This window comes from Ctenopharyngodon idella, chromosome 10, assembly GCF_019924925.1.
Source record: "Ctenopharyngodon idella isolate HZGC_01 chromosome 10, HZGC01, whole genome shotgun sequence".
Classification (NCBI taxonomy): Eukaryota; Metazoa; Chordata; class Actinopteri; order Cypriniformes; family Xenocyprididae; genus Ctenopharyngodon; species Ctenopharyngodon idella.
Genome location: NC_067229.1, coordinates 15282817 through 15307402, shown reverse-complemented (window position 1 = coordinate 15307402; position 24586 = coordinate 15282817). Strand labels below are relative to the sequence as shown.

The 24586-nt window shown below is 37.3% G+C and overlaps 1 long non-coding RNA gene across 1 annotated transcript in view; it reads left to right on the top strand.

The window, feature by feature from the left end:
* The window catches only part of LOC127521117 (uncharacterized), a 147999-nt gene that overhangs the window by 30975 nt on the left and 92438 nt on the right, over window positions 1-24586 (top strand). The window contains exon 4 of the long non-coding RNA XR_007932279.1: window positions 23803-23934. This is a non-coding gene — a long non-coding RNA (uncharacterized LOC127521117). The remainder of the gene's footprint in view (window positions 1-23802; window positions 23935-24586) is intronic.

The following is a 24586-nucleotide window of genomic DNA, read 5'->3' as shown; positions in this document are numbered from 1 at the left end:
ACCATGTCCCTTTAGGGACTCTGTAGAATGCGTTATTCATTTTCCGTGCCTTTCCGAATTCTGATTTAGGCTTCGGGCCCATCCCTAATGTCTACTGTAGCTGTTCATTTTGAAACTCAGCATGGATACCTGCAGACAAGACAAGCTATTTCAAGACATTGAAAACTGCCCAACCTCTCGACCTATTGCTTTCAGGTTTCCCCAAAAACCCAGTACCAGTGTCCTTCAGTTTTGAAAACCTCTGCGTCATTCTGCCGACATCTCATAACCTAAAACAATCCCAAAAAGAACAGCATCATTGCAGGTCAACACCACATGCTGGTGTCCCCAACAGGCCTGACCTGAAAGACAATTCTGATCGAGCTTCTTTTAAAAAAATAATGATTTTTGGGGACAGGTCAAGGCAGACTGTACAACATCAACAATCTTTTAGATCAAAATGTATTGCACACATATTAAGACTTTGGTCAAGAATGACAGTGTTGACAGAACAATCATGTCATGTTCTGATATCCCAATGATGCTACAAATTTAAAACTTACCCTACAAATCTAAGAAGAGACTGTGAGAACTTCGTCAGAGCCTAAGATTCATTGTAAATTCCTAAGATCAATCACCATCAGTGAGCCTTTCAGACTAGTAATGGGAAGTTCGGATCACTACAAAGACTACAATGCAAGGCCACGGCCAAATTATGAAAAAACAGAAACGGTTAATTCATTGCTTAGCTGGGTCTTCAGGCTATGTCTGTTCACCTCACCTCCCGATCTGAGTTGTTTGTTCATCCCGTGACATCCCCATAAGCTGAGCTGTGCAGTCGATACTGGATACAGGATTGATTAGTTCACCTCTCGATTCTGGTGAACTAATAATTTCTCTTTCCAGTACAGAACCTATAGGATATTGCGTATTGTTCGAATTGTTCACGTTTGACCCATTACGATTTCAGACTATGTGAATGCCAGTTTTGCTCTATGACAAAGGACCTTTTATGACTCTCAAAAGTGATACAATTTTTATCTATATCTTTACAAATGTTGCTTTTCAACAGTCAACAATCTTTTACATCAAAGGGTATGAGACCTTAAGGGTGAACGTGATTTCACCAAGTACAACATGTTCTTGGATCAACATTTTTGTTGATCCTGGAACAACATTCCAATCAACCGATCAGATTTGAGGGACAAGTTTACCATTTATATCAAGTTTAGGCTTACAACCTGGGTTAGGTGCTTCCACAACAGTGTTATTCAACTATCATTTCTCTCTGATTTTAGGGATAAGTTATGGGTAGGGTTAGGTTTAGAGGTTGGGAAAAGGTTAGGACTAAATTTTCGGGTAGGAATGTTGTTCCAGGATCAACAAAATATGTTGATCCAGGAACATGTCTTACTTGGCAAAATCACGGTGACCATATGCATATGTTAAGACTTTGGTCAAGATTGATAGTGTTAACAGAACAATCGTGTCACATTTTGACATTCCCAATGGTACGACAAATTGAAATGGCACCCCACAAACCTAATGATTGGCCTACACTAAAAGATTTTTTAAATCTCATAAGACTAACAGATTCCATCCACAAAGAAACTTTGTCACAGTCCCGACTGTGAACACGGGAAATCTTGCAAAATCTCACACAAACAAACGTGACTTTAGAGTAAACAAACATGGTGGACAATGGGCAAGAAGAAATGGTGATGATATTGTTTGGACTGCTTTTTACAGAAAATTCTTGGGAAAAAGGTTTGGATGAAATTATGTTCCGTCTTCCGTCAGCCCGCTTTCTGATTTGGTATCCTTTTGTTCCACATGACAATCTACAGTGTGTGCGTTTGTCCTTGGGGTTCCCCCCACACAGAAGGATTTCTGTTCGTAAATATTCAACATGTTGAATATTTACGATTTGAGATCGGTGCGGCCACAACATTCTTCAGAGCAGATGCAATCACCCTTAACACACATCACATCACAGGAAAATCTGATAAGATAATCTGTAGAACCATCAAGATAATCAGGACTTTACCTAGGATTGTTGGAAGGGGAGAATTGGGTCCAAAATTGGTCCAATTATCTTGTAGTGTGTGGGTGCCTTATGAGTGACAGAACTTCATCAGGGCCTAAGATTTCAAAGGCCTAAGATTAAATACCACGTGTGAGCCTGTCAGACTAAATGACTGCCAATTTTGCTCTATGACAAAAGAATTTTTACAACTTCTGAAACTCTTTCTTTTCTAGCTTTATGATCACAAAATTACACAGTCAGAACTTCTTTGGAGCCTAAGATTCATTGCAGAAGCCTAAGATTAATCACCATCGGTGAGCCTAATCAACAGTCTTTTATGTCAAAGTGTACAATATACGTTATGACTTTGGTCATGACTGGCAGTGTTGATGAAACAGTCATATCACGTTCTTGAAATGGTACTGCACAATCATGAGTAAAAACAAAGAAGTCAAAGATATCATAGAAGCAGTCACATTGCAGAACTGCAACACAAAATTTCAGACACTATCAGAACTTTGGTGGAGCCTAAATTTCATTGCAAAGCCCTAAATTTAATCGCAAAAATTGACTGCCAGGTTTCTCTACACTAAAAGACCTTTTACAACTCCCAAAAGTTATTTCAGGCTGTAAAAGCATGGCTTAAATTTTGCCTGTGAACCTCTTAGTTATGTTAGTCCACCAGATAAACCAACCAAAAGTAGCATGAAAATAGTCTAGCTAGTCATTTAGCAGGAAATTTCATATTGGTTTGTCAGACTTGCTTTTGCAGAGAAGAGAACTCACACTTAGGGATTCCTGCTCGCTACAAGTGACGGAAAACTGCTTGGAGGAGCAAACCAACACATTCTGTTAACATTAGTCTGGATTTAATTCTTGCTAATGCTATTTCTCTTTCCTGGTCGCACCCTGCTAATAAACGCAGCATTGGTCAACTGATTGCTGTTTGCATCTGTTCTGAATTACAAAAGAAGTAAGTGTGGAGGAGTACTTGTGCTCACTGAATGACCTTTCCTACAGTACATGAAGACCAATCAGAACATGCTACTTTTTAAACCTTAGGGTGCCCACATTGTGCAGGACAGCACATTTTTTGTGAGCACAGTAAACTAACCTTTTAGAAAATGACCATGTGGTTAAAATGGAACAATTTTGACTAATGATTGGTAAACCATGGGAAAATGTAGACCTATTAGCCAGAAGTTACCAAAGAGGCTAAGCTAAGGGCAAGGCTAGTAAACAGAGACTATTGTCAAAGAACAGTTTGCATTATTCTATGTTTTGCTCATGGGTATCAGTTAAAGTTCTCACAGATGGGTGAGGAACCAAAGTTGTGGCAGATTCACTGTCCCCGGATTATGGTGGCGCTTTCCGAAGAGTTATGTTGCTTAGCATCGCACCAACGCGTAGCTGCATGAGCCATCTGCCTCCATTTCCTGTCGATCAGTATTCCTTGGCATTTTGGGATTGATCTGGGTGTGTGGTCCTTCACTGAAATCAGGGGGAAATTTGGCTGTGCTTCTGTAGAGAGCTGTTAAAGTCCTGGAAGGAGCCAGGGAATTTTTAAGTGGTTTCCCGCAAGTGGAGATAGAAAGGCAAAGTAGCACACACACACATACAGATGTATAAACACCTACTGTATTCCAAATCTGTCAATCCATAAAGAGAAACTCACTTGCACGAAACACCAAGCTCAAGGGTAACTGTGATACATAGCCTGTCCAGCAGGTGGCGGTGATGATATGGTTAAAGAGGGCAGAGATATATTATTTTGAGTTCTCAGCTAACACTGACATTTCTACATGAAATGAATTATAAAATAAATCTTGCCTGGATCACATGTTTTCTGTATCTCCTTTTAAACAGAGTTTCCCATCCTATGGTCCACAATCACCTAAGGGTAAAGATGAAACCAAAGATTTCATCTTAAACCAAAAGATTTCATTTGGTTTTCATCATATTATGAAATTTTAAAAAGTAAATGTAAATGTCTATAAAGTATATACTAAGTTAGATGTAGTCTTTTGGACTTTTTTTTTTTCTTTTGTCAAGTCATCTTAGCTAATAAATGCAGTTTAGATAACATAATATTTTGAGTTTCTGTTGATTAAATCAATCGCCTTCATTGTATTAACTCAAGTTTTTAATTTCAATGAACTCAAAATTTTAAAGCAACCAGGTAACTTACTTTTTTAAGTTAAACCAATAAATCTTTTTTATAGTGTGCACTGTATTTGGATTTAAAACATGGCCATACAGTATATGTGACCATATATTAAATTTAATATTATTTGATAATACATATTGTATGTGACAGAAAAAAAAAAGTTTAAAAATATGTAATATGACATTTTATGTAATTGAACCACATATGAAACCACATATATGTATCATAATTGTATATGGCCAGAAGTTTGTGAACACAGTTATATCTCAGGTGATTGACTCAAAACAACCTGGCAAAGTTGCAAACACAGTCTCCATAGAGATTCTCATCTTTCTCTCTGTCTGTTCTTCCTTGTCTTTATATACCCATTTTTCATGGCATCAAACAGATGTTTGCACAGCTTTAAAACTGCCATTCATCTCACAAATTGTCAGCAGAGACTTTGAATCGCTACCCTGTATGGCATAAAAATAAAAATGGTGATGAAAGTTAAGCTGACCTAAAAACATGCACAAGCTCAGATACTGTCATAAAGAGAAAAACATATTGGTTTAAAGCGTACAAACCAAATACTGTGATTTTAAGCACAGGGAATAATTCACTTTGATTATAAGGTGGCTCTTTATCATGGGAAAACCCTTGGGTAAAGCTGAAATGCCTCTGAAGCGACTAAAATGACTTTAAAGGATAAACTTCCTGTATTTTAGATGAACTGGTTTGTTTGAAGGAACTTTAAGGTGGTGATAAAATGTCAAAGTGTCTGGTATTTTGTTTCTGAAATTAAATTGTGATTTATTGACTTAGCTAATTAACATCTCAAACCAAGCAAGAAATTAACAAACATCAGTGAAAGTCGGCCTCCCACTGCACAGAGTAAAATGAAATTTAATTGTTAGTAAATTAGCTCCTGAAATGTGTATGTGTGCCGCTGAAAACGAACACTAAAACTGTCATTTATCTGTATATATTGTAGGTAATTATATGTATAATATAGCAATACAAGAACAGACAAAAATATTTGTTGTACATCTTCAGTTGTGACTATGCAAGCATTATTGATTTATATTTCTTTAATTTCTGTGATGGCTTTGTGACGTAAATATGGCTTAAAATTGTTTGCTAGTGTTGATTAAACTGGCTTAGCTGTTAGCAAAGCTGGTTTAGCTAACGGCTAGATGTTCTATCATATTTGATGTGCTTTGAAAAGCTAATTTACATTACATTTATATTCTTAGCAGATTATCTCTTGGCCATATTTACTGACACACAGGTCAAATATGCCAATTCACACTGCAAAATAATAATAATAATAATATTAATGACCTTCTGTCCAAATCTTTTACAAAAAAAAAAAAAAAAAAAGATAAAGTGTTATTCTCCTCGACTTTTAATATCTACACACATCAAATATATACAGCTACAGCCACTAGAGGGCACTATCATGCTGTAAACGCACTATTATGTTTACTCTCCAAACAAATAACATTTGTCTCTTCTTCACTCCATCCAGTCAATACTTAAGCTTTTATTGTGATATTTCCGTCTCTGGCATATAAATGTTTAAAATCCCTGGTGGGGAATAAAGTTGAGTACTTATTATGGTGACGTCTTATAGAAAAGTTCAGACTTGCTGCCGTAACTGGAAGAAGTGCAAATGGTTTGATAATGGACTTTATAAAAGGAATCATTTCTATTTCATAAAATGTCTGTTTACAAGAGGTGGTGTTAATAATTGATACTGACGTATTGCTAACTGTATTGCGGCAGTCAGCACGACTCTTTCGACTTGATAATAAAGTGTTTGGCAAGAATACAGGTTGTCATTTCTGTTGACTATCAATTCACTGTTAAAGAGAGGAAGAGACCCTAAAACAAAGATCTCCAGGAAGTGACACAGCAGGGACAGGTGGCATGCTGGGAAGGAGGAGGACTGGATTGATCATGACAGCTGGGTGTGGGAGACAGTATGACTGACATAAGAAAACTGCCGTGGTGATATTGAATGCGTCATGCCGAAGGTATTTATGCTTTAGGGAACCAATCAGGAAGTAGATTCTTCAGACAGGGCTGAATGAAGTATGTGGGCAATTGAGCAGCACATTCAGGGTGGCATCCCACGATGCAATGCTTTTCTATTCTGAGGCAGCTTCGTATGTATCATTTGCAGAGAAAGCAATCCATAAAGCAATTGTTTTCTATGCTTTCTAGAGTATTTCAGTTTTCTTACAGTATTGTGCTGCTAGCTTAGCTACATGCTAACGTCAAACTCCATTTATATCAGTTGAGTCTCCCATGTGGCAGTTGTAAAATTAATGTAAATAGGAAAACTGAGAACAATAGACAGATTGGCATGGATGGAGACGGGGTGGGTGGTTGGAAAGGGGCCTTGACTGATGGATGAACACACCTGAACTCTCTCTCTCCGTCTTGATAAGTACTGGCATCAGCGGAATAGAGCAAGCTGTCCTGTCAGCCTTAATTGCAGAGGAGCGGAGAGGTGAAGGAAAAGCCTCCTGGGGTGGAGCACGACATATAGAGACGAAAGATCCACTGCACACAGAGATGAAGGCAACCCACAGTGAAGGTTTAGCGGGGGATTGTGTCTCCAGGTGATGAATGTGTTAAAGGGATAAAGGGAAAATGTGTCATTATTTACTCATGACTATGTTTAGTTGAACAAAAATAATATAGGGAGTTCCCCTAGGACCTGTGTTGGGGCCTCTTTTATTTACTATTTATGTTAATTATTTATGTTAATTGTCGTTTCTCTTTGACTTATACATTTTGATAACTGTAGTAGATCTAGTTATTCTATGCATACAGAAACTTTGCATCCTCTGCATAGTATACATATTGCAAAAATAGTATGAGAAAAAAGAAAAATTAAAGAACAGCTTGTGGCCTCCTATGGACGCATGACAGAAGGAATGCTGCGAAGGATGCAGGGCAATTACACCGCTTTTAAAATCATGTTTTTATTTTGAGTTTGTGACAACCTATTTGCCATTCAGAAAGCAAAGAGGAGGAAAAGAAAAAGAAATCAAATGAAAAAGGGGAAAAAAAGTGGCTAAATAGTATAAAGAGATTTCAGAAACGTCTAAAGCCAGATCAGACTTTAAGTTTTGACTTAATAAGCATAATTAAAATGTAAATAAAAGATTTAAGTATGTGTGAATATGTGCGCATGTGATTAAACTCTACTTCAGCACAAAATCATATTCTCAGCCTGCTCAAGCTTTATATAGTCACTTGATAATAAACAATGACAGCACCATAAATAAGACATCAAAACTCTTCTGTGAGTGTGTGCAGTCTTCTTGGTGTGTTTGTGCTTTCTGGCCGTCCAAGTCAAGCTCTGAACTTTGACTTCAGCCATTCGCTGTCTGTCCCAGGAGAAATATGTGCCCGAGGGTGAACTCAGGCTTCATTATATTATACAAACGCATGCAGAAATACACACACACACACACACACACACACACACACACACACACACACACACAGAAATCTGCCCTAAGGCCTCAGCATTCCTACCGTATCATCATACCGCTGTTTCTCTCACACATATATGTTTTCTTAAAAACCACCTGGGTAAATCCCATCTCAATTTAGATACTGTAGCCAAGACAAATGAGTCTAAAATAATAACTCTTAATGACTTAATACAAATTTAATTTAATTTAATTTAAATACCATTGATGACAACAGATGTAAAAATTGCTAATGTGTGTGTGTGTGTGTGTGTATGTGTTTTCTTCACTTATATATTTGTTCTTTTTGAGCTGTAAATGTGAGGCTGGATTTCTGTTCCTCCTTGACTTCCTGTTCTCATAAATCTGTTTCCTGTTTGCTACGGCTGGTGGGCACAGATACATAACCAACGTAGTATACCAAAAACCCAGTGGTCAAATTTCTTCTATTATTGGCAGGTTCATAAATATGGACGCCACAGTAAGCTGTGTGCTTCAATACTTTCATGTAGGGAGGTTAAAACAGCATGTTGTTCTGGACACAGATCAATGCTCAGCCACTGTAGCAGTAAAAAACGAGGGAACAAAGCAGGACACCTTGGGAATTTCGCTCCAACACGAGTCTTTTGAGCCCTGAAACTGGACTGAAATTACATTTATCAGGCAAGAATTACATGTTCCACTCATTGAAAAATAAAGATTTACACATATAGTTACACTGGACACTGTAAATGTTTCAACTAACAAAAAATATATAACTTTTTTAACACAAACTAAACATCTCATGTTTTACAAAGTGGCTATTACTGGAATTGATCTAATAGCTTATGATTTGAACAAATGTTTCACTTTAAAACTTTCATTTGATATGCACAAGTGGATCTCTGTGAAGTAAATCCATTTGCGATAAAACATGACTTTCAAATTCTGCCACTTCAATTTCAATCAACTGAAAGTGTGTTATTTGGGATTTTACGTGTAATGAGTGGCAATTACCTTTCAGCCGCTTTGCCAAGGCTTAATGGTGCATTGGAAAAGGTTTAAAAACATTCATGTGTAAGAGTGATCAGTCTAGATCCATAGTTGCAGGGCTTCAGGTAATTTGTTCCTGGCAACATTTAAGACCCATATAGCCGAAACACCTGTGCACACTGGCACAAACACGTACCAATGCCCACAATTAATTAACATACTCCCTGAACCTCCACAGAAAGAAACTGCCCAAGAATACTTGAGAAGAACCCTTCTACACCCTATAGACTCATTTAACCAGTCTTGTGGCAAAAATTAAAATTTGCGGCTTATTCTGCCCAAGAAACATCTACTTATGGTGGGCATACATGTTGTGTTTTTAGCCTGATGTGAGAGAAATTACATGGAAATTGTTTGTTGAGTAGGGATATCTGAAATAGATGATACCACAACAACAGACCTATGTAGAATAACTCTTTCAAAATATGGCTCGACAGTCCCTTTGAATGGTTATACAACACCAGAGAATTTGGTGTAAAATGCAGGCAAACAGAATTTTTAACTCCCCGAAATTCATGTTACTATCAGACAGAACTGATTGTGATTTTCACTTCATTTTTTGTGTGCAATATGCATACGATCAGGGGTAGCCAAACCTGCTCCTGGAGGGTTGCCTTCCTGCAGACTTCAGTTCCAACCCTACTCCAGCACACCTGCTGGAATCCTGAACACCATGATTGTGTTTGATTAGTGTTGGAGCTAAACTCTAATGGATGGTAGCCCTTTAGAAACAGGGTTGGCTACCCCAGCATTAGATGATGAAGAGATTGTGGGTAGTCCACGGACTGCAATTGACACTGTTGCAGCTCAGTCGACACCAATGGGGCAACAGTAGAAACAGAAAAATGGAGGCAATCTTGTAGAAGGTCACCTCAGTGGGAATTCTTTCTATGAATACCTGAGTATACCGTAGACTTGTGCGTCACCGAAACGTTCTCGAGCTGAGGCATCATTGTGTGGTTTGGCAAAGGTGACTGACCTGACCAAATTATGGACTGGGAGCCAATGGGAGTACAAGTTTCATCAGACAAGAACCTTGAGAAACCTTAGAGAACATGAAGGTCATTACTTGAATCGTGACCTTCCATTGAGTGATGAAGGTTTAATTTGTTTCAAGATCTAGAAACCTAGAAAAACTTGTGAAGTTCAATATTTGTGTAGCGATCCCACGGGGAATGCCAAGGGGAAATGCACATATACTCCCTCAACCTCTAGTGACCTTTGAAGCACTTCTTCCTTCTGTGGAAAATGCAGTGTAATCACACTGTTATGAAGTTATCAGACCTGAAATGTACAGAAAAAGTGGGCTTGACAAGATGGTATTTTCAAAAACGCAATATCAAAAGTGCTTTACTTACATTGTGTCTTCAGTTTGAGAATAAACTTCTGGCTATAACAGTTTAGTCCTCTGTCCCATGAGCTCTGGGTATGTCAGATTTGTCTTGCTCAGCTGAAGTTGTGCTTCTTGTTTGGAAACCAAAAAGCCAATTATTTTCTTTATTTCCCTCTTGAGTCCACGTCGGTTGGATACAATTCCTCTCGTGTCCACATTGAAGGAATTAAACAAGAGTTCTCCAAGCAAACAGTTTCACAAAGGGGCCTTAAACTTTAAGTACCAGAATGGGCCATGAGTCCAGGGTTTGTTACAGAAAATCAGACTCTTATTGCTTGCAAAGAGATGATATAAGATCCCTATCCTTCACTTAGAAGTCTAAAGAGATGTGCTTACACCACTCTTGGGTTATAAATAAACTTCACTCATCATAAATTAGCATCTCATCACTCTAATGAGCTCAAACAGACTAATATATTCATGAATTAATTCCTTTCACTCTCTGACCTGACTGATCTTAATGACACAAACCATTGGATGTGATGACTAAAATACTGTAAATATTTTTTTAAACTCATGTTTTTAAGGGATTATAGATCTCTCTAGACCTAAAATAGTTGATTTGGACTAAGACGATATTTCCTTTTTTTAAAAACAGTTTTCCATACTATGTCTTAACCTGAGACACAGCCCACAGTCTGATGATGCATATTGCACAAAAACACATTTGTAAAAATCTCAAGCTCCAAACAGATTGCCTGACTGCTATGCAACTTCCGGGAGTCCAGGTGCACAGGTTTGCTGGGAAACAAAAAATGTGTCACAGTCACATTTTGCTTGGTTACTGTGGACACTAAAGTGTCATTTACTGTAAAGTTGCTTTGAAATTATATGTCATGAAAAATGATATGCACTTAAATGATATGTTGCATTGAAATGATACGTCTAGACAGAATGTCCTTGCCGTTTTCCATAGAATGAGGAAACAAAGAATAAAAGGCATTTGGAGGCAGTGCTTCCATTTTTGTATTCCGCACAAACTGTTTCACTTTAACAAATAACTATCGACAGTCGCAATTTGTGTACATTTATATAAATAATTTTCACATGATACAACCCAAATTCCGGAAATGTTGGAACGTTTTTTTTACTTTGAATAAAATAAAAACTAAAAGACTTTCAAATCACATGAGCCAATATTTTACTCACAATAGAACATAGATAACATGACAAATGTTTAAACTGAGAAATTTTACAATTTTATGCACAAAATGAGCTCATTTCAAATTTGATACCTGCTACAGGTCTCAAAATAGTTGGGATAGGGGCATGTTTACCATGGTGTAGCATCTCTTCTTCTCTTCAAAACAGTTTGAAGACGTCTGGGCATTGTCTTTAGCCCGGAGGACACGGCGTCCGTGATTTCCAACAAGAATGTCAAATTTGGACTCGTCTGACCATAGAACACTTTTCCACTTTGAAATAGTCAATTTTAAATGAGCCTTGGCCCACAAGACACGACAGCGCTTCTGGACCATGTTCACATATGGCTTCCTTTTTGCATGATAGAGTTTTAGTTGGCATCTGCAGATGGCACGGCGGATTGTGTTTACCTACAGTGGTTTCTGGAAGTATTCCAGGGCCCATTTAGTAATGTCGTTGACACAATCATGCTGATGAGTGATGCAGTGTCGTCTGAGGGCCCGAAGACCATGGGCATCCAATAAAGGTCTTCGGCCTTGTCCCTTACGCACAGAGATTTCTCCAGTTTCTCTGAATCTTTTGATGATGTTATGCACTGTAGATGATGAGATTTGCAAAGCCTTTGCAATTTGACGTTGAGGAACACTGTTTTTAAAGTATTCCACAATCTTTTTACGCACTCTGATGTTCTCCCAGCTGAATCTTTGCAAAATTTCTTGCTTTTTCAGTCATTTATTGCCTCCGTGCCAACTTTTTTGAGACCTTGTAGCAGGCATCAAATTTGAAATGAGCTCATTTAGTGGATAAAAGTGTAAAATTTCTCTGTTTAAACATTTGTTATGTTATCTATGTTCTATTGTGAATAAAATATTTGCTTATGTGATTTGAAAGTGTTTTGGTTATCATTTATTCAAATTCAAAAAACATCCCAACATTTCCGGAATTCGGGTTGTAAATAAAATACATAAATGTTAAAGTAATAATAAATATTACTGTAAAATGTAAATGTAATGTAAAATTGTTACTTATTTCACAGTTTGTTTAGATTTTAGAAACTGATATAATTTGTATGATTTTGAAAATTTAAAAAAATGAATTCATACATTATACACTATATTGCCAAAAGTATTGGGACACCCCTCCAAATCACTGAATTTAGGTGTTCCAATCACTTCCATGGCCACAGGTGTATAAAATCAAGCACCTAGGCATGCAGACTGCTTCTACAAACATTTGTGGTAGAATGGGTCGCTCTCAGGAGCTCAGTGAATTCAAGCATGGTACTGTGATAGGTTGCCACCTGTGCAAAAAGTCCATTTGTGAAATTTCCTCACTACTAAATATTCCACGGTCAACTGTTAGTGGTATCATAACAAAGTGGAAGCAATTGGGAACAACAGCAACTCAGCCACAAAGTGGTAGGCCACGTAAAATCACAGAGTGGGGTCAGCGCATGCTGAGGCGCACAGTGCGCAGAAGTCGACTTTCTGCAGAGTCAATAGCTACAGACCTCAAAACTTTGTGTGGCCTTCAGATTAGCTCAAGAACAGTGCGTAGAGAGCTTCAAGGAATGGGTTTCCATGGCTGAGCAGCTGCATCCAAGCCTTACATCATCAAGTGCAATGCAAAGCGTTGGATGCAGTGGTGTAAAGCACGCCGCCACTGGACTCTAGAGCAGTGGAGACGTATTCTCTGGAGTGACGAATCACGCTTCTCTGTCTGGGAATCCGATGGACGACTCTGGGTTTGGTGGTTGCCAGGAGAACGGTACTTGCCTGACTGTGTAAAGTTTGGTGGAGGGGGGATTATGGTGTGGGGTTGTTTTTCAGGGGTTGGGCGTGGCCCCTTAGTTCCAGTGAAAGGAACTCTTAATGCTTCAGCATACCAAGACATTTTGGACAATTTCATGCTCCCAACATTGTGGGAACAGTTTGGGGAATGCCCCTTCCTGTTCCAACATGACTGCGCACCAGTGCACAAAGCAAGGTCCATAAAGACATGGATGAGCGAGTTTGGTGTGGAGGAACTTGACTGGCCTGCACAGAGTCCTGACCTCAACCCGATAGAACACCTTTGGGATGAATTAGAGCAGAGACTGCGAGCCAGGCCTTCTCACCAACATCAGTGCCTGACCTCACAAATGCGCTTCTAGAAGAATGGTCAAAAATTCCCATAAACACACTCCTAAACCTTGTGAAAAGCCTTCCCAGAAGAGTTGAAGCTGTTATAGCTGCAAAGGGTGGGCAAACTCCATATTAAATCCTACGGATTAAGAATGGGATGTCATTAAAGTTCATGTGCACGTAAAAGCAGGCGTCCCAAAACTTTTGGCAATATAGTGTATGTAAATATTCATGAAGATGTCAATCTTCCATAAAATTCCATTTGTCTGTATTGTTTTTGTGTTTGTAAATTACATTTTTACTTATAAGTTTCATAAACATTTTGAACAAAATGCTGAGAAAATAGGTTTCGGAATTCAAAACATAGTAGATCGAGTCATCAACACCCCTAAAACTTCACAGTCCTATACCTCGTCCTGGGTCAACATTTCATTTGGTAACCTTAGGCAGTTTTGATTTATAGGCTGTTGAACACCTGATGATCGCATTAGCTTACATGTACGTAAGCAATGATTTTGTCACTTGTTTCTGCTTCTTCTTCGCTTGTTTTTGGATCCGGAGATTCTGAAATATTTCAGAAGACGTGTAGCACCTCCTACCGTATAACACTGAAAACATGGTTTGCTGGAAAATTCCTTCAATTGCGGGGAAGCGTTGTAGAAAGGTAAAGAGTTAAAAAAAATATGTCAATGAATTGCGAAACCTTTTGTGGTGCGTATTTGGGCAATGTGACTTTGAATCTGACTTGCAACATTTCTCAGTCCTGCCTTTCCCATTCTTCTGCCTATAAATAGAAGTAGCACAAACAATACATTTTATACCATTTTTTTTCTTTTCCAATAACACAGTATCAGCGCAACTTAAGCACAAAGTGCAAGATTTTCCCAAGACAGTGTGAAATATGTATCTCTCCCTTTCTTCCCTCCATACTCTTCCTCATTGCCGGGTGCCAATTGGAATTGTAATGTAATGCAAATAGGCTTTTCTCTTCCCTCCAACACAAATAATGGTTCCCTCTTAAGAAGTAGGACTGTGGACGGGAGCGCCTGGCTTTGAAAAATGGCATTGTTATCATGAAAAGTAATTTCTAGGTGAGTAAATTGCTTTCCTTGTTCCACCACTTTTCAATTAGTCAGGGAGAGCTCGTGCAGCGGAGATGCGGGCGGTAATAAAGCAGCCCTTAATTCATGGTATTGTGATATCTGACACAAAAGAGAAACTGAGCCAATTAAAGCCGTGGCGAGGGACACAGCTTATAATACATCCTAAAACCTCTGCAATCTTTAGAGGCCATATAGTCAGCGCTCTCTCGCTCTTTTTGACTTTCTTGTAATCCCTTATTCATGGTTTTTGTACGTTATGAAAGAGAGGTGATCATAATTGACATCTCAGGGATCTGTGCAGATCTTCCACAGCAAAGCAAGGTTGTAATGAGTAGAAATACGTTTTTGTTGGCTTTTGTTGATTTTTTTTTTTCATTTCATAGGAAATACACACAGTTGTAACTGACCGAAACCAATTAATGAGGTTATTATGAGCCTGAGGTGATAATATTTTTCATGTTGTAACAATTTTCAGGCCAATTAAAGGTAGCTCATGCAAAAATGAAAACTGGCATCATTTACTCAACGTCACTTCATTCCACACCCGTATGCTGTTATAATTTTACCATGGAACATAAAATGAGACATTCTGAAGAATATTTCACAATTCATAGTGACCAAAAGGGCCACATTTTTAGGATGTTATTCACTGAAAAATCTGCGTCATCAAACCTGGTGTGACACTTCAAAGCACCATTTAAAAATCTTAAAGGGTTAGTTCACCCAAAAATGAAAATTCTGTTTTTAATTACTCACCCTCATGTCACCCGTAAGACCTTTGTTCATCTTCGGAACACTAATTAAGATATTTTTTTGATAAAATCCGATAGCTTGTGAGGCCTGCATTGAGAGCAAGTTAACTTAGACTTTCAAATGACCAGAAAGATACTAAAAACATATTTGAAACAGTCTAGAGAAGGGTAATTTCAAAACATTGCTTCATGAAGCTTCAAAGCTTTACGAATTTTTTGTTTCGAATCAGTGGCTTGGAGCACTGCCAAAGTCAAGTGAACCATTGAAATTTCAAAACACTTATGACGCAACGAAATTTTGTTTACTGAAATCATGTGACTTTGGCAGTTTGAGATCGTTTGCTACACACTCCGAACCACTGATTCGAAACAAAAGATTCGTAAAGCTTCGAAGCTTCATGAAGCAGTGTTTTGAAATCACATGACACATGAAGTTTTGTTGAATAAAGTTTTTTTTTTTGGCGCACAAAAGTATTATCGTCGCTTCATAACATTAAGGTTGAACCACTGTAGTCACATGATCTGTTTTAAATATATCTTTAGTACCTTTCAGGGCATTTGAAAGTCTAAATTAACTTGTTCTCAATGCAGGCCTCACTGAACCATCGGATTTTATCAAAAACTTCTTCATTTGTGTTCCGAAGGTCTTCCGGTGTGGAACGACATGAGGGTGAGTAATTAAAACAGAATTTTCATTTTTGGGTGAGCTAACCCTTTAACATGGATGAGAATAAGATTTCAGATATACTGTTATACTGTTATACTTTTATTTGTCAAGAATTGATTGGATGGTGAAAAGTGTTACAGAGAGGAGGGGCTAAAAATAAGAGGAATTAATGATGTCAGCATAGAAGGAAAAACATTTTAGAGGCAAAGCTCAATTTTATGAAAGATTACGGAAAAGTATAAATTTTTTTCCTTTGGAACATGTGCTGCGAAAGTAAATTAGGCCAATTTCAAGTTGACTTTAAAGCTCTAGTAATATCCTTTCTTAGTTCACTTTTAATAGTTTTGCTTCTGTCCTCACTTGAATGATTTCCTTTTTACTTTTACACACTCACAAGGCTCAAAAGGCACAGAGGAAGGAACAAAACAGAGATGGAGAGCGAGCGCTAAGATCCATCCTGTGAAAGTAATCATTCATAATGTGTGTATTTTTGAGATGTAACTTACACAGTGTCTCTGTGTCAGTCACTTTTGCATCTGTTGTGGCTTCTGCAATCATCTCCGAGGAGGTGAGTAATGGCCACAGCGGGGAAAGAGGAAGGCATCAGATATTCAACACATCGAGTCATCTCTCCTCTGCTGTTTGTACCTCAGGAGGATCCATGAACTTCAAGAAGACATTAGCCTTGCAGATAAAGATGTGCCCCAAAAAGCAACACAAGAGAGACACTTTGAAGAAGAAGGCGCCCATCCATCTTCATCAGATTAACAGAAAACTGAAAAGAGATTAGAAATTATGTGGTTTGGATGCCCTCAGTACCATTGCGGTTGTAGTTTTTGCATAGCCCAACCACAAAATCTGCCCACGCAGGAGCTTATTCTGGCCAAGAACATGTGAACGTTGGGTTGCAACGTGTTTGTCACCCATAGGAAATTAATTGTGAAAATGTGTTCACGCAGGGAGCAGCCGCAGAGCAGAGGGTATTAAACTTAACCATCCAGTCGTATTTGTTATGATGAACTTTGGGGCCGATAACTCGCAAACCAAGCGTCCAATTACGCACTAGACTGCGGGGCCACTTTAGATTTAATTAAAGGCAAGAAAACTAATATTACTTGTCACCGCACCTGACAGAGCACGATCTTGGCAAGGCTTGCTGCTCATTAGCAGATTGGGGCAGGAAGTCGCACCTCAATGATGTACCGTTAGCATCATCCTGACAGACCTTCACTTAACATTTTGCAATATGTATTCATACACTGAAGGTGAGAAGAGAGAGAAGGAGAGAGAGAATTGGTGGAAAGAAAAAAACAAATATTGCTACACATCATAGGTATCACTCTGTTTTGTGGTGATGTCACAAAATAGCTTAGCTTATTAATATTATTAGGTTTTGAAAGTCATTGTGCTTTGACTTCAAGTAAATATACTTTAGTCAGAACAAACAGCAGTCACACAGGCTCATGTTTTTGATCATTCAAGTTGATGAAACATTGAAAATACAGTACATTTTTTTGGGTCAATCCAACATATTGGGGTTTTTTCATGAAACATACAGTTAATTTGCTTGTAAATTGTTCATAAAACTGTTTCCCTTTGAAATGAATGCAACCAGTAGTTTAGTTTAATAGTTTTAGATACAATTTACACAGACATTTCCTCATGAATAAAGCCCATTAGCTGCTACAATTTAGCTTTGTTTTTGTTTGTGTTAAATTAAATATGACCACAACTCTGAATAAAGTCCATTTTAACTAAAATGACTCATATGAACTAAAAAACATTATAATTCATTTTAATAAAATAAAAAAAGCAGATACAACTACAGTCAATTCAATGTCGTACTGACTGTTTCAGCCAACAGATACTAAAAATAAGTTCTTCTCCACTGGAAATGCGTATTATTAGGCTGATGAATACAAAATTCAAGAAAATCTAAAAAACATTACTATAATTTTAAAGAGGGGCACAATGTTAGCTATATTTTTGTTTGTTTATATAGGTTCGTTTTACTCTTTTTTTATAATCAGTAACTTTTTCCTTTTAAACTGAGCATATCACCTCTTTGAAGTCATTAAAGCCACGAATCCTTTTTTGTCCCCATCATTTGATGATCACACTTCTCATTTTGTGCTAATAGGAAGTGTCACTCACCATACAGTGGGCCAGGAGAGACGTATCCCTTTCTTTCCCCGCTGCTCTTAGCTGTAATTTAACTTCCTGTGGCTAAATCCCTCTATTTTAGCCTGAGGACCACACAAAAACAAAAATGACACATAACTGCAAGGATCCATAGTATCTGAGGTAAACCGAAACCTGAGGGTATCTCACAAATGTAAACAGTGGCTCTCACAGCTTTCTGGTAATCCCTAACAGTCATCGCTATGGGCCTGGAGACGTGTGAACCAATAAGAGTGAAGCATGGAATGAGTGAACCAATGACAGCAAAGCAGCTCAACAGCTCAACCAATAACAAAACAGCATTCTGTAGTGTCTTTCTGCAAAAACATACCTTTACATCAAATGATTCCTCTCTTGCGCTTGAAAGATAAGAGGAAGGGGCTATAATTTTTTATCACAATGGCCAGGCCTAAAATTATTTTAAACCCCAACCTTATCTCACTCTCTCATACTGTGCATGGAAACTTCTCATGGTGATAAGAATCCATAATGAGATGAGCCACAGAAACGTGACAGCAACAATAGATCATGCTTATGGGAGTTTCCCTGTTAAAATGGGTCATACTGCAGACTTAAATTCTGTTAACATGAATTAGAAATTTGTCACAGACTGTGGGACTGAATTAGGGAAGTTGTGTACTTGTTGAAAAAGGGTCAATAGATTGTTTCAGGCTGTCTTAAAATTAAAATAGTAGGTAATGACAGAGTCTTTCTGGAAAAATACTTAAAAGGCTTTTCTGCACAGCATCAAATGGATTAACAAAAACTGATTTGTTTCAAAGCTCTCTTACAATTCAGCTTATTAAACAAAGTCATTGTATTTACATTAAACAATACTAAATTCATCTTTTTTTGCACTTTTTAAATAAATGCTATTTACTATTTATTTTGTATTTATCTTGAAAGTGTCAGACATTAACATATTTCTAATGTTTTATTTGTAAAAGTTAAGCTCAAAGTATACTTCATACTCTCCAGTTGGTGGTGAGTGTGCTCCAGTGTGGCAGCAGAGCGCGAGGTCAGTCTCCAGAATAAAATGAAAACAATGCGTTTGATTACACGCACCCAGTTTGTCCATTTTATTATATATTATAATACGTATACTTACATAATTAAGTTTCTAAACCATTTCGTTTTGTTTTAAATAGTTCGTTTTATTTTTCTTGCTGCTGACTATAAGTTTATGGTCAACGAATTTCTGAGGTATATACGTGACATTGTTTGCAACACTGATTGAACTGACGTGATACAGATTTCGGTAAGCTACTGCAACTTTCAACATAATTTTTGATTTTCATTCATGTTTATTTTCTTCTGTAAAGTAGTAAAGAGGAAGAGATGATCACGTTCACTCACTATCCTCAAAAAGTGTTCAAGATGAAAACTGAAAAGTTTTCATCTTTACCTTTACCTTTCTTTCCATAATACCTATTTCTAATGTTTTATTTGTAAAAGTTAAGCTCAAAGTATACTTCACTTTTTACGCGTACACAAGGGTCCAGTGCGTGTGACGCGAATTTCGTCATCAGAAGAGTATGCACATACTGTACTCGTAGTTTATCCACAAGGTGGCAACCTTGCCCTGGGGGCGTCGATTCACAAGGTAGTCGAAGAAAACCTGCATAAACAGAACAGACCGGAACGCATGCAAGCTACATCGACAACAGAGGCCTATATAGATGACAGATTGTGCGAAGAGGTTAGAAAGTACCTTCATTTGTACAACTCTAGCGTGAAAGAATACAAATATATTTACATGGGTTGTGACTCATGGCGAGAGATTGCTCAAAACTGCGCATACATCAAACGCCTGTGTACGTGTACAAGTCAAGTGAAGTATACTTTGCAAGGCTGTGCGTTTGACTGCGCATACGCTAGCGTACACATAAAAAAAACAAAAAAAAACCAAAAAAAAAAACCCAGGGCTTAACTTACTGTTAAATTTTGTAAACTGGCTCAGAGGATTCATTTAAAGGATTCGCCCCCTCCCCCCCCTCCCATTTCCTGATATCATTTCCTTTCCGTTTTGTACTTTCATATATATCAGACATCAGTACACAAATGAACATAATATAAAACAATGTAGTATAATATTGTCATCTGTTAGCAAAAAAAAAAGAAAAGAAAAGGCAAAGACACTCAGTGACCTCCAGATGTCTCTGCACATTAAGCATGAATAGAAGGTAGTTTAAAATCAAGACACACATTGCCTTTAAATATTTTAAATAGCTCTAGTTTTAGTGTTTGTATGTGCTACCAAAATAGTTGCAGCAAACCACGTACAGCTTACTGCTCCTGCATTAGCAAGTTAGCTTGTTTCCTTTGATCATTCATTATGTTGGTTTTCTCATGCTCGGAGGAGCACTGATAGCTTGATCAGGGGCTGTGTTTTCTCTCCAATTACAAAACCAAAAAATGGCAAAGAGGTTGTGAGAGACTCAGGTGGATCTTTCCTAGCAGCCCTTTGAGATAATGAGCAGAAAATGGCAACATGAGCACTCACACATAAATGAACAAATAGCCAAGAACACACTTAAAATACAACAACAACAGAGCTAAATGAGTCGACTGGGACTACCTGTCCGTTTGATTACACACAAATGCAAGCAAAAGCAAAACGAGTCCCAGCCGACGCAATGAATTTAATCTCGAAGATCTAGCCACTTTAGCCTTCCAAGCTAATGTTAGCAGCCAAGCCTGGAAGTGTATTGATTAGCATTGCTGGCTCCACACAGGATTATTTTTATCATGCATCCTGTTTCAGGGGCTCAGGCGCATTAGTACTCAAATGCCAGATGCACATATTTGAAATGTTATGTCAAAAATCAATACGGTAAGTATATTATGAAAGGTTCAAAATCCCCCATATCGCTGTTTTACCTCCTGACATTTTATACCTCATTTTATATGATGTCAACAGCCAGACAACTCCTTACATTACTAATACACAACAAAAACATACATTTGTGTCATTACGGTCAGCTTTGATATTGAAAGTCATGTCAAACTTGAGTCATGTCAAAATTGCATGTTTGCATATCACACTTGTTTTTCTGATGCTTCAAGCTAGTAATAGGACCTATTCAACATTTGCAAAACATCCCAAACAATTTATTTACGATTTGAGTAACAGACCTCAAGATAGGGACAGTAAATATAAGCACAATATATATAAACGATATCATGAGGAAGACTGAATTTCTTATTGCCTCTATTTAATATAAATATCTGAAAATGTTGACAAAAAAATGATATTATAAGATACATTTTCATAACCTCTTTATTTTGTCAGGACATAGTGCTTCTTTATAGGATATACACCTATATTGCTGCTCATTTTATTATGTATTTTAATATATATGGGTCAATGACGTGACGGGTCATTTTCTTTGTCCAAAGGCCTTAATAACAATAAAAAAACAAAGATATGACATCCAAAGTATGTAAGGTAGTACAACTAGATCGCTTTTATTGAATCCCAAACATTTTAATTACATGTTGCTACATATAAAGGTATTTTAAAGATTTTGCAGTGTCAAAAGGTCATTCGGTTTAAATGTCCAAAGGCCAATACAGCCATTTCATTTGTGATTAAAATATCTTAAAATGTAATAAAAGTATATATTTTTTTTATTCTGGCATGATTTTATAACATCATTTATTAACAGTGCAAAATGGTATTAAAATTATGTGTAGAAGTCGTTGCTTTGTTATGAGAAAGAATGTCCGGAAAAATGAATTTCATTGATGTCATTCGGAGTAACCAATATGAAGGGACCATTTCGGATCAAGTCATGCGTTCAATATCATGTGACAGGATGTGACATCATTCAGACACCTGCAAAGGACCACATGGTCGTGAAGTAAAGTAACTAACTCTCTTTTAACTATTTGAAAAAATTCATGTTTTCACTTGCTCATACGCATGTCCCGAAACATCAGGTCATTTGGTAACTGCTATAAAACATGGAAAATGTTGTAATATTTTAAAAACTTGTACTAAATATAAAATGTTTCATTGTCCTTTTGCTATCTAGCTAGCAAGCTAACTAGCTAGCTAGCTAGATATCAGCCTGTTAGTATTGTTTGAACATATCGTATAACCAAAAGTGTCATTTGGTAAAATTGAAATTTTGGTTATGGAATGACTTTTTTGGAGACAAATTTTGTCCATATTGTAAAAAATGACAAAAGCAGTGTTAATTGATTATAAAAACCACATAATCTCATTGTTACCACTTAAATAAATCTCCAAAATTAATTATATCTCCGTTATGTTTTTATTTTTTTTATTTTTTTTTTTACACTTTTAAAAAGCTTATTCGTCAATGACCCATGTATTATTAGAGCTGTCAATTTAACATGATTAATTAAAACAAAAATAATGTCATGAAATAATGCCATTAATGTAATTAATTTGATGATGAATTCAATCTAATTTTTAATAAATTGACTGCCCATGTGTATCTGTTTATGCTGGGTTATACTGAGTGAGTGATAATGGCATATTTTTGATAAAAATGAAGAGAAAATAAAATTAAATGGCACATTTTGCTACAAAAACATTCTTGTGATCATCTCAGATAATTACGAAATTGGAAATGCAGCCATTTTTTTTTAACAAACAGCAGGCAAAACTCATGTTTGATTCAGAAGAATCAGTGTAAGTATGCAGTTTGGATATCTCTATCACTCTACTTGTAATGAAAAATGACAGTGTATCATGATTACGCATATTTCTTGCTTCTGATATGATGATTTGTGAAATCTCTCCAGCTGAGGCTTGTGGGATTCGTTGCTTTTAAACGTATTGTCCCCTGGAGAGGCTCGCCGGCCTGCGGCAGACCCCACTGAAGTAAAGTAGACTCATTCTGTTCCCCTATAGGGAGATTGGAATGGGTAGTCATGCATTTAAAGCTGCAGAGACAGCTGGGGAAAACGGTACATTATCTCATTGAGAAAACAGAGCACATCTGAAAAATGCTCCAGAGGAAATGGAAAGAGAGAGAAAGAGAGAGAGAGAGAGAGAGGTAGACGACGAGAGAGAGGCTGTGTTGTAATAGTGACCTTGAAGGTGTGATTTGATAAACTGCAGTGTGGAGAACGCTTGCTCAACAACATATGCACACGCACACATACTCTGATACACGAGCACTCAAAAAAAACTGTTTATATTAAAACTTTCTCTTTTCAAATATTATTTATAGGCTTTGTTCAAATAGGAATCAAAAAACAGTTTTTGTGTGTGTGTGTATGAGTGTATGTGTATGAGTATGTGTCTGAGTCAAATCAGATTAGTTGTTTGTCGAATTTCAAGTACTTTTACTCGTATGTTCCAAAGTGTGCCATATTGTCCGAATACAATCTGTGAACTAAGAATGGTCACTTTAAATGTCAATCACACAGTCATGTCCTGTTTAAGCAGGCGGTTATTTACAAGAATAAGCTCCAAAATAGACCAGAATTTATGCCACAATTCAAAAGTCAAGAGAACCTTGTCAAGTTTTCTATTTGGAATCAATGAAATACAAAAAAGGCACCACAGAAAACCTTTTGAGACTTTTTCACTACTTACCTCAAGTCGAGTATTCATCACCGAAGACAATACCCTCTGCGAGCAGGGCTAATGCTTGGATGGTTAATTGTTTTATGTAGGTTGAGTTTTCCTTGATTTGTCTCTATTGTCTGCGGCAGAACGACTGATTGTTCGCAGAGATGGTACTTTAGCGAAAAAGTTTAACTGCAATTAGCACTTTTCCCCCGTAGAGGTATCCATTCCTCTGTGGTACGATGAAGACGGATCGCTCCGCCTCTGCTCTGAGCGTGGCAGGCTGTTTTCTTCATCAAGTTGAGGAACGAGGGATGGGACCTACTTTAAATTTCAAAAGAACAACAAAGGTATTCATTAAAACTCCAGGCTCATTTATCTACATTGTCTTTCTTTTGTTCATTTCTTTCCTTTACTTTAAAGCGGCTTTAACTTTTGCCTCAAATAAAAAAATGTAGCTGTGGTTTGAGTAGCCTTTTACCTATCTTTGACTATAGATGAGTCTTACATTTAAAAAAGGAGCTCTCCAAAAAGAATTGGGCCTTGTAAAACTGCAAAAGAATACATAGCTAATTGTAAATTACTTTTATTGTAGATATTTGCTTTTAGGATCCAAAAACGTAGCACATTATCATGATTTCTAGTTAACAAAAGGAGTAGTAGCGCTATGCTAAGCCAGCAAGCTAAGCTGTTACCTTGCTAATCAAAGGCTAACTGAAGCACAGGCAAATGTTTCATTTACCCATTTTTATAAAAAAAACTGTAAAATAAGAGAATTGTTGTAGTTAAACTGTACAGTAAGAAAATTTGAGATTTACTTGGAGGGGAGGGGGGAGGCTAGCCTCCCTTGGTATATCAACCAATCATTGAAGAGACTTAAATTACATGATATTAATTTGAACTGCTACCGCTGCACTGATAATGTACCAAGTATCTTAAATATGGAGAGTAGCGATATTGAATATTTGATCACCAACAAATTTACCAAGCTATCATTCAAAC